Here is a 16099-nt window from a genome sequence, read left to right on the forward strand (position 1 = left end):
TCATTATTCCCCCCAGCATCCTGTTAATAACGCTTCATTTTTTATCTCTTCATGTTTAGTAGGTCAGCTTTTTGGAATATCAAATATTTGTCTTCCCTTTTCCATCTCACTGCTACTGGCCTGCCTTACTCTAACCAGTTATAAGATTTTTGTTTCTACCTCCTCCAAGCCATCTTGTACTCTGCTTCCAGAATGATCATTATAATGTTCTTTAAACCCACAACGACTCCCACATCCTCCATATATATATATGCATATATGTATATATGTGTGTGTGTGTATATATATATATGTGTGTGTGTATATATAATATATATAATATATATAATATTATATATTATATATAATATAATATAATATATAATATTATATATTTTATATATAATATTACATATATAATATTTTTTCTTTCCCTTGATTGCTCCTTTCTCCTCATTCCATCAGTTAACCATTACTCTTGTTCATTGTCTCAGGGCAGAGATGAGGTAAAACTAAAAACAGAAATAAACAGGAAGTCTTCCATATTTTTTCCCCCAAAAGCCTAACCCATAGAATATAGAGCTCAGGTTGTTAGTGGTTTCCTGGTCAAAAACTTGGAGGAGTCAAGATTGTCACAGACTAAAGAGCGATTCCACTCTGGGCTAGAGGAAAGAGATGTATGGTGATGGTGGTAGTAGTAAGGACATGCTCCACTTTACAAATAGTGTTACCAGTAGTTGCAAAGACTCAGAAGTTTGTGAACTTCTAAAGAGAGGGAAACTGAACTTCTCAGCATCCATGCTGGGGATGTGGAGTGATAGGGGTGGCCATATGTTATAATATATAGGGCAATAATTAGTCTTTAGAAGGAACCTCAGGGCTGGAAAGCTGAAAGGGAATATTTTCATAATAAACTGGACAGGAGACTCAAGGATCCAGTAGTCCAGTGCCTTCCCAATCCCTGGGCATGATGCAAACCCTGAACTCACCCTCTCAGAGAGAGAAAAGGGGAGGAATACTGAAAAAAAAAAAAGATTCAAATCTCTGGCCAGTTTAGCAGAGTGGGGCTTAAACCAGAAATGAAGTTGAATGATTGAAATCAAGTTATATTGCTTACACATGGAAGTTTGTGGGCTAAGATGCATAGTTTCACATGTAATTAGGTATAAAGCCTTTAAATTGAGTATGGAGCCCTGTAGGATGGTGCTTGAGTCAATGTTTCTGGTTTTACATGTTTTTTCCATTTTTTTTATAACTTACATTTTATTTTGACACGTCTGTTTACAATTCCTTGGTCATGTCTTCCTGCTTCTGCTGCTTGGTTGGTCCTTCTCTCTGCCTAGAAAGCACTCCTCCAACATCCCCTCACCCCACCCAGCTTTTCAACACCTTCTTAAATGCCATCTGCTTCACAAAAACTTTCTGTTGTTTCCCTTTGCTGAACTCACAGGCATTTTACACATCCTTCTCCTCTGGCCTTTGCTAGACAAGGAACTCCAGACTCAGTGTTTACACTCCTCTCTTGTGTGGGTGCAGCAAAGCCCATGGACTTCAGCATTGTTTGTGCTCATCCTCACAAACTACAACTACTTAAACATCCTGTTCTCATGACCCATCTCCCATTGATGATTAATAGGCAGAGGATAAGAAAGGATGAGTTTTATGGTGACCATTCTTGATGATCATTTGGTGCAAGGCACCTTTGATTAGCTTAGAGGACGGAGGAGGGAGTAGTTCATCAAATGAGCTTGAACAATGATCTGTAACCCAGTTCTGTGAACTTTGGCACAAAAACAATGGACTCGAAGTGTCATACTCTGATTCTAACATCAAACAGTCTCTGTAAAAATCTTTTGTGTGTGTGTGTGTGTGTAAAAATCTTTAATAAACCTGTTTTACTTAGAATTTTCCTGATCTGTGATCTGAATGTTGGGGAATTGTTAAAGCAGCAAGTCTGGCTCCCCAGATCTACCAGGAAAGATTGTCCAATTGGGGATACTTCCAAGGGTGCTATCCATAATCTGCCTCATGTCCTGATAATTGCTTGAGCGTGTCTCCTATCATTCAATCATAAACTGTTTGAGGTTAGAGTCTGTTTGCCTATCTTTATATACTTCTTATTAACTGGCTTGTAGTTAGTGTTCAATAAATATCTGTTGAATTGGATTTTTTCATATCATTTATTAATCCTATTTAATCTTTTCATGAATCATTAATTTTTTAATCTCAAAATGAGTTGAGATCCCATATGTTAAATGCCTAGAAGAGAACATAGTAATAGAGACTATCTAGGGTTTTCTGAAACACTCTCATTTTATATTCTTTTTTCTCCCATTTCAATAATAGTACTTCATTAAATGTGAAACCATATGCAAACCATTTTTCTTCATTTGTAAGATTTTCACATAAATTTTTAATTCAAATTATTTATGAACTAGGTGATGTATCCTAATCTTTATACTGGAAAATATGGTGTCTGTTCACATTGTAGATGTCCACTAATGTTTGTTGGTTCTGAATCAACTGTATTTTCTTTCTTCTTAGAGTTGTGCTTTGCCTATAAAAGCAAATTGGACAAGTTTCTCCTTCTCCAGATTTGAGTTTACATCAGAGATGATGCAAACACATATATTAAAGATAGTTGTTAATTAGATTAAAAGTGCTTCTGATCAGTGCTTTCAATTGCAAAGATTTAGATTGAAAATGACTTCTGTCTTTCCCTTGCTTACCAGAGTAATGATATAATTTATTTTGTACACTTTGGGGTACCGTTTGGCTCCAAGAGGTAAAATCAACATAAGGGAGTAAATGCCAATTAGAGGTATTTGTGACCTAGCTGAACCAGCCTGGTGCCAAATAGCCTATAGACCTTTGAAGTTCTCAGTTTCTAAGTGTGCTCAGTTTAGGACATTTTTGGTTATACCAAGCAGTAATAAAGACCAAAATGTGACCTTTCAGGCTTGAACAGGTATATGGAAACCAACCCTGTTTCCCCCCAAGAATGAACCAAATGCCGCTTTGCCATTATATTTCATGTGGTGTTTGAGCCTTTGGGGCTGCTGGGGAATTTCTGTGACGCTCAATAGGAAGTACCAGTCAGATCCCCACTAGAATGTGCTTGTGCATGTGTGTAAGAATATGTGACAACAGGGATGGGCAGGGTGATGACACAAATGTTGCACAAGTAAATGACTTTACCATTACCTATAAATTTTATGAGGTCAGAGTTTGGGTCATTTTGTTTGCCCTTCTTTTTCCTGTGCCCTGAAAAGTATCAGTGATTGAGGAAAATTGTTGAATGGATGAATGTGGGTCAACAGGTCCCTTTAAACTATGGATGGGTCAGAAGACTCATGAAAACTTCTGAGTGTTTTGACATTTGGCAACTGTGATGGTTAATTTTATGTGTTAACTTGACTGGGCCACAGGGAACCCACATACTTGGTTAAACAATACTCTAGTGTTTCTGCAAGGATGTTTTTAGCTGAGATTAACATTTTAATTGGTAAAGTAGATTGTCCTCTATGATGTGTGTAGACCTCATCTAATTAGTCAAAAGCCTAATGTGAACAAAAATTGACCTTCTCCTGAGTGAGAGGGAATTCTTTGCTTGCCAGCCTTTGGACTTCATTTGTACCATTAATTCTCCTGAGTCTCAAGCCTGCTGGCACATACTGCAGATTTGGAATTACGAGTCTCCATAATCACATGGGCCAACGTCTTACAATAGATTTGTTTCTATATCTGTATATATAAATCCTATTGTTTTGGTTTCTCTAAAGACCTGGCTAATATAGCCACTGTGTAATTGTAGGCAAGTCATCTAGTTTCTCTCTCTTTCCTCTTCTCTAAATATTGAGATAATAATATTTGCTCTTCAGAGTATATATGATTGCACACATGAATCAGATGCCTGTGTTTAAAATATAATTCTAAATGATTAAAGATAGTAACTCATTTAACCTTAGTAAAAGGCCAATGAGATAACTTATACACATTTTATGGACAAGGAAACTGAGGCACAAAGGAATTCAATAGCTTGCCCAAGTTTACATGGTTAGCAATATTACATGTTCACTGAAACCCATGAACTCTTTCCAAAGTACACCAGAAGGCTACATTTCCCAGTCCACCCAGGAAAGTGGGTAGGTAGGAGCTATATGACTGATTTCTAGTTGATAATGTGTGGACAGAGATGATGTATGTTATTTCCAGGCCTGTCTATAAAGCACAGTCACAAACCATCACATTCCCTTTTTCCCTTTCCATGACCACACTGAGGTCATTTGTTGAAGGTGTCAGAGCAGTGAGATTAGAGAAACATGAGTCTCTGACTCATCCCTTGGGGAAGAACTGCCAGCAGAGCCACTCCGTGAGAAATAAATTACATTGTACTTTGCATGATGAGCAATAATTTCTCACTGAATCAAACCTCTGAGATTTTAGGGTTTATTTGTTAGCCCAACAGAACCTAACCTAGACTCTCTAACAGCATGTTAGTGTTGGGGTTTAAACCAAGGTATTGGATATAGAGATTATTTCCTTAACTGGTGTGATTCAGTGTTTTTAGCTCTAGGCACAGGGAAAGCACTTAAAAATATTAATTCTGATTATTATTATTATTATTATTTTTTAATTTAAAGTCAATTAGCCAATGTATAGTACATCTTTAGTTTTTGATATATTCAATGATTCATTAGTTGTGTTATCTTGTCTTTTGAGAAGTCTTCATAATGTAAATAAAGTAAAAACATTTGGGTATTTTGTATAATTAACATATAGTGTCATATTAATGTCAGATGTACAATATGATTCAACAATTCTATACATTACTCAGTGTTCATCAAGTATACTCTGTAATCCCCTTAACCTATTTCACCCATCCCTACCCATCTCCCTTCTAGCAACCACTAGAGTTTGTTCTCTGCATTTAAGTCTGTTTTTTTGTTTTCCTTTTTTCTTTGTTCATTTGTATCTTAAGCCCCACATATAAGTAAAATCATATGGTATTTATCTTTGTCTGACTTCACTTAGCATTATACCCACTAGGTCCATCTATATTGTTGCAAATGACAAGATTTCATTCTTTTTATGGCTGAGTAATATTCTATTGTGTGTGTCTATGTGCATATCACCTCTCCTTTATTCAACTATGGATATACACTTGGGTTGCTTTCATATCTTGGCTATAATAATGATGTAATAAACATAGGGGTGCATATATCTTTTTGAATTAGTGTTTTCATTTTCTTTGGGTAAATACCCAGTAGTGGAATTACTAGATCATATAGTAATTCTAATTTTAATTTTTTGAGGAACCTCCATACTGGTTTCCACAGTGACCAGACCAATTTGCATTCCCCCAACAGAACACAAGTGTTCCATTTTTTCCATGTCCTCACCAACACTTGTTATTTCTTGTCTTTTGGTACTAGCCATTCTGAAAGGTATAAGGTTAAATCCCATTGTGGTTTTGATTTGCATTTCCCTGATGATTAGTGATACTGAGCATCTTTGTTTTAATCAAAGCTAAATGGGTTTTGTTATAGTTAGATTTGTTGATACGTTAATGTGTGTTATGAATTTCCTAGAGAGAGGAGTGTGAAGTGTTCTTAAAATGACTTGTCCTATAGAACTCTTTCTGTGAACAACACTTAGGAAATGTATTTTGGAAGCAGCATATGTAGCAAGCACTTTGGAGCTGTACTTTCTGGGTTCAGATCCCAATTTGTCCTCTAATAGTAATATGGCCTTGGACAGAACATTTCACCTTTCTGAACTTCTTCCTAGGTAAAATGAAGATGATAGTAACTGCTTTACAGGGTTGGTAAATTTTCTTGATCTGGTATTTTGAAAAGGTTAGAAAACTGACTGGCATGTAGTAAATGCTCTGTGTGTGTGTTTAGTAAATTAATAAATACATTCTTCTCTTGCCTTGTCTACTAGTGTCCTATACTGTAAGCCCCTTGAAATCTAGGAATGCTTTTTTCAGTATTTGGACCTTTACTACCTTAATACCTAGGAATGACTATTAAGCATATACCTGGTGCTTAATAAACGAGTTGAATGGAAAAGTGAATCTCTTCCCATGATAGGAGGTCAGTAATGTGTAACTAAGTTTTTGTTATCTTTATGCAGATCCAAGTTAAAGAATACCCACCTTTTGGCATTGTTATCAACAGATATCTGGTTGAGAAGAATGCAACAAATAACTTTATCTCCGATTCTTGTGCTCAAGGTGCACAGGTAAGATAAGCAACAATCTCTGTTTTACTTCTTGAGTATGTTACATACCATGTCAGAACTTGGGAGAAGAGATTTTAATTAGTTAAGCAGCAGACTTAGATTAAGGAACGATAGCTAATTTTTTAAAAGCATTTTTCTCAAGGCTGTAATTAGTGTTAGTTATTTACTTCAAAACAATATTTTCCCTTGTATGCACCAGTGAGTGCTAATCACAGGCTCACCTTGGTGCATACTGGCCATATGTTTCCAGACACTTCAATCAAAATTTCTAATTGTTGCGAATGAAGATTTGAGCTAAAAAAAAAGTAATTGATAGAAGGTAAAAAATGGATTAAAAAACCCCACTAAGGAACAACACCAAAAAAATGGGAGGCTGAATTAATAAGAATTTGTACTGCATGGAGAGAGGAGCCAAATACTCTACTTCCTAGGCAGAGAGAAGGAGAGAAGTCAGGAGAACCAGGGGGGTTTCGAGGACCCAAGAGTGGCGTTTCCCACAAGTAAGGTATGTGGTAGTGATGTTTGGAGGGTTCTCTCACTGGTGATAAGATACGTCCAGACAATGACATCTGAAAGTAAAACTAGAAGATAATCAACTCAAAGCCATTTGCTTGGACTTATCTCTTGTCAGGAAAGTAAGTTGAAAAGTTTGTTGTAACACAGTGTTTTTAAATTGGTGTTCCCAGACCCCAGAGACCTTAGGGATATATATCTTGAATGCCTAAGAGTTCTATGAAAGAATTTTCAGATACTATGGGATTTTTTGTTTTGTTTTGTTTTTTGGGGTGAGGGGCTTGGGGTTTTGTTTTGTTTTTTTTTAGAGAGAGAGAATACAAACAGGGCAGGGAGGGGCAGAGGGAGAGCGAGAATCTTGAGCAGACTCCAGGCCCAGTGTGGAGCCAGACATGTGGCTTGATCTCACAACCCTGAGATCATTATGTGAGCTGAAATCAAGAGTCAGATGCTTAGCCAACTGAACCGCCCAGGCACCCCAGATACTTTGCTTTCACTATGATGACAAACTAACCACCCTTCCAGCTCATTTTGAATTATTTGTATGACCATGATATTAAATGGAAAGAAGACAGAATATTTCCTTCATTTCAGTACCTGGGTTTGCTATCAGTCAGAAAAATGGGTAGTTTAAAAATGAAAATGAAATGCTCATGTTAATTGAGAGCCAAATGATGCCACAGTGTGCTTATGTAAAGAATTTGAGTAGATAAATGTGGAAGAATTGAGTTGTCATACAGCATGTGGCAATGTAACTCAATAACATTAAACAAACATTAACCAATTATATAAAAATTTCATGAGTATAGTTAACAAACATTACTTTAGTTTCAGGTGTACAACATAGTGATTTGACAAGTTTATACATTATGCTATGCTCACCACAACTGTAGCTGCCATTTGTCACCATACAGCACTATTACACTGTCACTGACTATATTCCTTATTCTGTGCCTTCTATTCCTGTGACTTATTTATTCCATAACTGGAAGACTGTGTCTCCTACTTCCCTTTACCCGTTTTGCCCATCCTCCCAGCTCTTCCCCTCTGGCAACCATCACTATGTTTTCTGTATTTCTAGGTTTGATTTTTCTTTTTTTTAATTTTTTGTTTGTTTTTTAGATTCCACATATGAGTGAAATTATATGGTATTTGTCTCTCTCTGACTTATTTCACGAAGCATAATACCCTCTAGTTCCATCCATACTGTTGCAAATAACATGATTTCGCCCCTTTTTATGTAATATTGCAGTGTGTGTGTGTGTGTGTGTGTACATGCATGCCACATCTTAATCTGATCTTCTATGGATGGATGCTTAGGTTGCTCTTGTGCTATTGCAAATTATGCTGCAGTAAACATAGGGTGCATATATCTTTTCAAATTAGTGTTTTCATTTTCTTAGGTAAATACACAGTAGTGGAATTATTGGATTGTGTGTTATTTCTATATTTAATTTTTGAGGAATCTCCATACTCTTTCCCATGGTGGCTGTATCCATTTACATTCCTACCAACAGTGCATGAGGCTTAATTTGTCTCTATATTTTCACCAACACTTGTATTTTTTTGACTTTTTCATTTTAGGCATTCTGACAAGTGTAAGTTGATATTTTTTTTATGGTTTGATTTGCATTTCCTTGATGATGAATGATGTTGAGCATCTTTTCATGTGTCTGCTGACCATCTGTATGTCTTCTTTGGGAAAATGTCAATTTAGGTCCTTTGCGCATTTTAATTGGATTATTATTTTTTGGGGGATTGAGTTGGTTAAATTCTTGATATATTTTGGATACTGATCCCTTATTGGTTATATCATTTGCAAATATCATCTCCTGTTCAATAGGTTTTCTTTCATTTTGTTGGCAGTTTCCTTTCTAGTGAAAAAGTTTTTGTTTTGGTGTAGTCCCAACAGTTTATTTTGGCTTTTATTTTCATTGCTAAAGGAGACACATCTAGAAAAATGTCTCTATAGCTGTTGTCAAAGAGATTACTGCATATGTTTTCTTCTAGGAATTTTATGGTTTCAGGTTTCTCATTTAGGTCTTTAATCCATTTCGAGTTTTTGTGTATGTTATAAAAAAGTGGTTCAGTTTCATTATTTTGTATGTAGCTGTCCAGTTTTTGCAGTATCATTTATTGAAGAGGCTGTCTTTTCCCCATTGTATATCCTTACCTCCTTTGTCATAGATTAATTGACCATATAAATATGGCTTAATTTCTGGGGTCTCCTATTCTATTCTATTCTATTCTATTCTATTCTATTCTATTCTATTCTATTCTATTCTGTTGATCTATGTATCAGTTTTTGTGCCAGTACCATATGGTTTTGATTACTACAGCTTTGTAGTATGTCTTGAAATCTGGGATTGTGATACTTCCAGGTTTGTTCTTCTTTCTCAAGATAGCTGTGGCTATTCAGGGTCTTTTGGTTTCATACAAATTTTCTAGTGTTGTGAAAAATGCTGTTGTTACTTTGATTAGGATTGCATTGAATCTGGGGATGCCTGGGTGGCTCAGACAGTTAAGCAGCTGCCTTTGGCTCAGGTCATGATCCTAAAGTCCTGGGATCAAGTCCCCCACCGGGCTCCTTGTTCAGCTGGGAGTCTGCTTCTCCCTCTCCCTGCTGCTCCCCCTGCTTGTGCTCACTGTCTCTCTCTCTCTCTGATTAAAAAAATAAACAAACAAACAAACAAAAAAAGAAGCTGAAGGTGGCTCTGGGTAGTATGGACATTTGAACAATCCAAGTTAACAATTTTACTGGGTTGTTCAATTTCAACTTAACAATCCAATTCTCTCAATCCAAGACCACTTATTTATGTCATCTTCAATTTCTTCATCAATGTTTTATAGTTTTAAGAGTATGGGTATTTTACCTCTTGGTTAAGTTTGTTCCTAGGTATTCTTTTTAGTGTAGTTGTAAATGGGATTATTTTCTTAATTTCCCTTTCTGCTACTTCATTATTAGTGTATAGAAATTCTCTGGGGATGTACTGTATTGTGACTAATATAAGAAAATAAAAATTATAAAAAAAGAAATTCTACCAATTTCTGTATATTAATTTTGTATTCTGTAAATTTACTGAATTCATTTATTTCTTTCAGTAGTTTTTTAGTGGAGTCTTTAGGATTTTCTGTGTATAGTATCATGTCATCTGCAAATAGTGTAAGTTTTACTTCTTCCTTACCAATTTGGACGCCTTGTATTTCTTTTTCTTGTCTGACTGCTGTGGCTGTGACTTCCAGTACTATGTTGAATAAGAGTGGTGAGAGTGGGCATCTTTGTTTTGTTCCTGTCCTTAGAGGAAAAGCTCTGTTTTCCACCATTAAGCATGAAGTTAGCTGTGGGTTTTTCATATATGACCTTTATTATGTTGAGGTATGTTCCCTCTAATCTCACATTGTTGAGAGTCTACGTGAACAGATGTTGAATTTCATCAAATGCTTTTTCTATACCTATTGATATGATAACCTGATTTATATCCTTTGTTTTGTTGATGTGTTGTATCACGTTAACTCTTCTCTAAATATTTGGAGGCTTCATCTGTGAAACCATCTGGCCCCAGACTTTTATTTTTTGGTAGTTTTTTGATTATTGATTCAATTTTGTTACTAATATTGGTCTGATCAAATTTCATATTTTTTCTTGATTGAATTTTGGAAGATTGTATGTTTCTAGGAATTTATCTATTTTCTAGGTTGTCCAATTTGTTGGCATATAATTTTTTTGCATATAATTTTCCATAGTATGGTCATAATTTGTGTTTCTGTGGTGTCAGCAGTTATTTCTCCTCTTTCATTTTTTTTTTTAAAGATTTTATTTATTTATTTGACAGAGATAGAGACAGCCAGCCAGAGAGGGAACACAAACAGGGGAAGTGGGAGAGGAAGAAGCAGGCTCATAGCAGAGGAGCCTGATGTGGGGCTCGATCCCATAATGCCGGGATCACGCCCTGAGCCAAAGGCAGACGCCCAACCACTGTGCCACCCAGGCACCCCATCATTTTTGATTTAATTACTTAAAGTTGTTTCTTTTTTTTTTCTTGAGGTGTCTGCCTAAGAGTTCGACAATTTTGTTTATCTTTTCAAAGGAACAGCCCTTGGTTTGATTGATTCATTTCTGTGTTTTTTTTTTCAGTCTCTGTGTCATTTATATCTATTCTTATCTTTATTATTTCCTTCCTTCTACTCACTTTGGGCTTTGTTCTTTTCTTGCTGCTTTAGTTGTAAAGTTGATTATTTATTTGAGCTTTTTCTTATTTCTTGAGGTATGCCTCTATTGCTATATATTTTTCTCTTAGAACTGCTTTTGCTGCATCCCAAAGATTTTGGACCATTGAGTTTTCATTTTCACTCATCTTCATGTATTTTTTAAAAATTCTTGTTTGATGGATTTATTGACCAATTGGTTAATGCTTAGTGTTGTGTTGTTTAGTCTCCATATAGTTGTGTTTTTTCTAATTTTTTCCTTGTGATTGATTTCTAGTTTAATTGCTCTCCAGTGGTGTGATCAGAATAGATGCGTGTTGTGATTTAATCTTTAAAACTTCGGAGGCACATGGGTGGCTCAGTTGGTTGAGTGTCTGACTCTTGGTTTTGGCTCAGGTCATGATCTCAGGGTCTGAGAGAGAGCCCAGCATCAGGCTCTGTGCTCAGCAAGGAGTCTTCTTGAGATTCTCTCCCTCTCTCTCTCTTCTTCCCCCTACTTACACACTCTGTCTTTCTAAAATAAATGAATCTTTTTAAAAAATAAGTAAATCTTCAAAACTTTTCTGAGGCTTGTTTTGTGGCCTAACATATGATCTATCCTGGAGAATGTTCCATGTGCTTTCGAGAAGTGTATTTTGTTCATTTTGAATGGAATGTTGTGTGTGTGTGTGTGTGTGTGTGTGTGTCTATATATATATGTATATATAATGTTCTTGTAGTCCAATGTGCATTCAAAAACATCATTTCCTTGTGGATTTTCTATCCATTGATGTAAGTAGGTTCGTAAAGTCCCCTACTATTAGTGGATTACTATCAGTTTCTCTCTTTATGTCTGTTAATATTAGCTTTTTGTATTTAGGTGCTCCAGTGTTGGGTGGGTAGATATTTATAATTGTTACATCCTCTTGTTAGATTGATTCCTTTATCATTATGTCATGCCCTTGTCTCTTGTTACAGTCTGTTTTAAAGTCAATTTTGTGTGATATAAGTATTGTTGCCCCAGTTTTTTTCCTACTTCCATACATGTGGTAAATGTTTTCTTATCCCTTTACTTTTAGTCTATATGCGTCTTTAGGTCTGAAGTGAGTCTTCTGTAGGCAGCATATAGACTGACAATTTTTTTTTTTATCCACTCAGTCTCCCTATGTTTAGGAGCATTTAGGTCATTTACATCTAAAGTAATTGTTATTTTTTTGGGTAAATGTGCACAAAATAGGGTAATTATTGATATGTATTAATTGCCATTTTGTTATTTGTTTTGTGGATGTTTTGTAGCTCTTCTCCATTCCTTTCTTCTCTTGCTCTCTTTGTGACTGATGAGTTTCTATAGTGCTATGTTGGCTTTCTTTCTCTTTATTTTTTGGTGTATCTATCATAGGTTTTAGGTCTATGGTTACCAAGAAGTTTTTCTTTTATTAGAAAATAAATGGTCATTTAAGTTCCAACACATTTTAATATAATTTATCATAATATTCTCTTATATTCATTACTTTCCTTTTTTTTACATCTCTTCCATGTTTTATGTATATGCTGTCATATTTTACATCTTTTTATTCATAGTTTTTAAAAAATTTTTATTTTGTTATATTAGTCACCATACAGTACATCCCCAGTTTTTGATGCAATGTTCCATGATTCATTAGTTGCATATAACACCCAGTGCACCATGCAATATGTGCCCTCCTTAATACCCATCACCGGCCTATCCCCATCCCCCACCCCCTCCCGTCTGAAGCCCTCAGTTTGTTTCCCAGAGTCCACAGTCTCTCATGGTTCATTCCCCCTTCTGTTTACCCCCCTTCATTCTTCCCTTCCTTCTCCTACCGATCTTCCTATTTCTTATGTTCCTATTCATAGTTTTCTGACATCTAATTATGACCATTCTTTTCTACTGAAAGAAGACCCTTTAATATTTCTTACATAGCTGGTTTAGTGATCATAAACTCCTTTATCTTTTGTTTGTGTAGGAAACTCAATTTCTCTTTCAAATCTGAACGATAATCTTGCTGTTTTGAGTATTCTTGGTTTTAGGTTTTTTCGTTTCAGCTCTTTGAATATATCATGCTAATCCCTTCTGGCTTGCAAAGTTTCTGTTGAAAAATAAGCTGATAGCCTTATAGAGTTTCCCTTGTAGGTAACTTCTCAATTTCTGCTTCTAAAATTCTCTCTTTATCTTTAACCTTTAATATTTTATTGTGTTGTGTTGTGGACCTCGTGGGGTTCATCTTGTTTGCGTTCTCTATGCTTCTTGAACCTGGATGTCTATTTCCTTCCCTAGGTTAGGGAAGTGTTCAGCTATTATTTCTTCAAATAAATTTTCTGCCCTTGTCTCTCTTGTTTTTCTGGGACTCATATAGTGCAAATATTTATTTGCTTGATGTTGTCCAAGGGACTCTTAACCTAGCCTCAATTTTTAAAAATTCTTTACTTTCTTCTTCTTTTTTTCTTTTTTTAACGTTCAGCTTAGTTGCTTTCCATCACTCTCCTTAAGATCACTGATATGTTCTTCTGCATCTGCTAATCTTCTGTTGATTCCCTCTAGTGTATTTTTTATTTCAGTTACTGTATTATGTAACTCTGGTTCTTCTTAATATTTTCTGTCACTTCATTGAAGGTCTCATTGTGTTCATCCATTCTTCGTTCCAGCCTGGTGAGCATCTTTCCAATCATTATATTCTTTGTCAGGCATATTGCTTATCTGTTTTTCCGTTCCTTTTCTATAGTTTTTTTCTTATTCTTTCTTTTGGAGCATATTCCTCTGTCTCTCCAGTGTGCTTGACTTTCTGTGTTTCTGTGGTTAGGTGGAACAGCTACTTCTTGTAAACTTGAAGGAATGGTGTTGTGTATGGTTTTCCCCTATATAGACTGTTTGTGTTGGTGATTTTTGCTGGATAGCTGGAGCTGTGGTTGGTAGGGACTGAGGTCCCTGGGTGCTCCACACAGTGACTGCCTTGGCAGATGGCTAAAGTGGGTGCAAGATGGGGTGTCCCGAGGCTCTACCTGTAGAAAGAACGTAGGCTCTACCCGTAGAAAGAACATAGGAAGGATAGCTGAAACAGTATTATCTGGGGTGCCCTGAGGTTCTTTGTGCAAAGCATACCCTGGCAGGGTGGTTAGAACTGAGGTGATGTGTGGGCCAGCTTATGTGTAGGACTCTCCATACTGAGGGCAACCTAGTAGGACAGATGAAGCTGAATTTGTTGCAAGCCAGGGTATTCTAGGGTGCTTAGTGCAGGGGGTGTCCTGACTGGATGACTGGAGGCAAGGCTATGGGCAGGAGTATTCTGGGGCACTCTGTGCAGGGGGTGCCCTTTCTGGGTGGTGGAACTGATGCAAGCACAGGCTTGGGGTTCCCAGGGTGCTTCATGCAGTGGGGACTTAAGCAAGGCAGCTGGATCAGCCAGAACGTCTGGAATGTTCTGAAATGGGGGTGCCCTAGTAAGCCATCTGGAGCTGAAACAGTGTGGGCCTGGAGTGTTCACAGGTGTTTTGCACCTGTGTCACGTTGGCATGAAGGCTGGAGCTTGGTGAGCACTGATCAGGAGTGTTCTGGTGTGCATTGCCTCGTGGCTGCCTTGGTGGGATTGACAGGGCTGGTGTGGTAGGGGTCTGGGGCTCACTGAGGAGGCAGGATGGTTAGGATGTTCATACTGTACACTGTGCTTTTAAGGTGGGGAATGGAGTGTAGACTGTGTCCATCATCCCCTCCCACCCAGAGAGTGTTTCAGAAGCCACCCCCTCCCCACACACACACTGTTTGGAAGAGGTCTGGGACTGGCTTTTTTTTAATATACTAGCTGTTTAAACCATGGCTTTTCTTTGGTGCCCCAGGGTGACCAGGGAAGATGTGGGCTGTGGGACCTGGGGCTCACTGAGGTGGCAGGTTGGCTACTGTGTGTGGGCTCTGCTCCTGTTCAATTTATTAAGGTGGGGGGATAGTGTAAATTGTGTCTGCCAGCCCCTTCCACTTGGAGAGCATTCCAACAGCTCCCCTCTCCATTTGGCAGAATTCTAAGGCTGTCCCTTTTATATGCTAGTTGTTCTTTTAAATCATTTAAACAGCTTTTTTTCTGTGCCCCAGCATGACCAGGGCTGGTGTGGGCTAATGAACCTGGGGCTCACTGAGGTGGCAAGCTGACTATGGCATCCTGACCCTGCTCTGGTTTGTGCTTTCAAGGTGGAGGGGAGCATAAACCATCTTGTGCTCCAGTCCCTCTGACCCAGAGAGAATTTACTCAGTTCCTTTACCACTTGGTAGAGTTCTAAGCCTGGCTCTTTTATATGCTAGTTGCTCTCTTAAACCGTGGCTTTTTTTCTATGCCCAAGGACAGGGGAATCTGTTCCTAGTCCCTCAGTACTGTTCCTAGCCACTGCAGGCTGGAGGTTCCCTTTGTTACCTTGTCTCTGTCTCTCTTCTCCTTTACTGTTATATCTTTTGTTGTACAGAAGCTGTTCAGTCAGCCCATAGTTCTTCAAGAGGAATTGCTCTGTACGTAGTATGTTCTATACATTTGGTGTGTTCCATGAAGGAGGTGAGTTTGGAGTCTTCATTCATCACCATCTTGGACCAGAAGTCTCCTAACAAATTCTTTCTGTCCATACTGATTACAACAGAGATTCTAGAGGAGTTGGTTTTCCAGTTGACCAGAAACTGACCACTATTAACTCTGCAGAACAATTCCAGTTAATTATAGAAGCTATCTTAAGATGGAGAAGGTCATCCATTTATTCTGGATCAGCCTTTAGTGAGTTCACATTGAGCACTTACTAGGTATCAGAACTTGTTCTAGGAATGCAAAGGTAAATAAGACATGGTTCCTGCATTCTAATAGATCTTCAATTATAGAGAAATAGGCATATACAATTAAGTGAATAAGATAATACTACACTTGGGGTTTGAACAACATTGCAGTGAGAACACAGCCAGTTATCCTTTTGTGGAAATGTGGTATGTTGCAAAAATGGATACAAATTTATCTCCTCCCTGTGTCCATGTCCTTGTAATTTATGCAGAAGTACAGTTTATTTTTCTACCCCTTCAATTTGGGTTGGCTCTGTGATTTGCTTTGGCCAACAGAATGTATCAGCAGGGACAGTGTATCAATTGTGAGCTTAGCCTACGGGAGCTATTTGCACTTCCACTCTCGTTTTTGGA

The 16099-nt window shown here is 37.4% G+C and overlaps 1 long non-coding RNA gene across 1 annotated transcript in view; it reads left to right on the plus strand.

Moving 5' to 3' along the window:
- Positions 1-16099, plus strand: part of LOC117803093 — a 179240-nt gene that overhangs the window by 118044 nt on the left and 45097 nt on the right. The window contains exon 2 of the long non-coding RNA XR_004626734.1: positions 6118-6225. This is a non-coding gene — a long non-coding RNA (uncharacterized LOC117803093). The remainder of the gene's footprint in view (positions 1-6117; positions 6226-16099) is intronic.

Source organism: Ailuropoda melanoleuca, chromosome 7 (genome assembly GCF_002007445.2).
Source record: "Ailuropoda melanoleuca isolate Jingjing chromosome 7, ASM200744v2, whole genome shotgun sequence".
Lineage (NCBI taxonomy): Eukaryota > Metazoa > Chordata > Mammalia > Carnivora > Ursidae > Ailuropoda > Ailuropoda melanoleuca.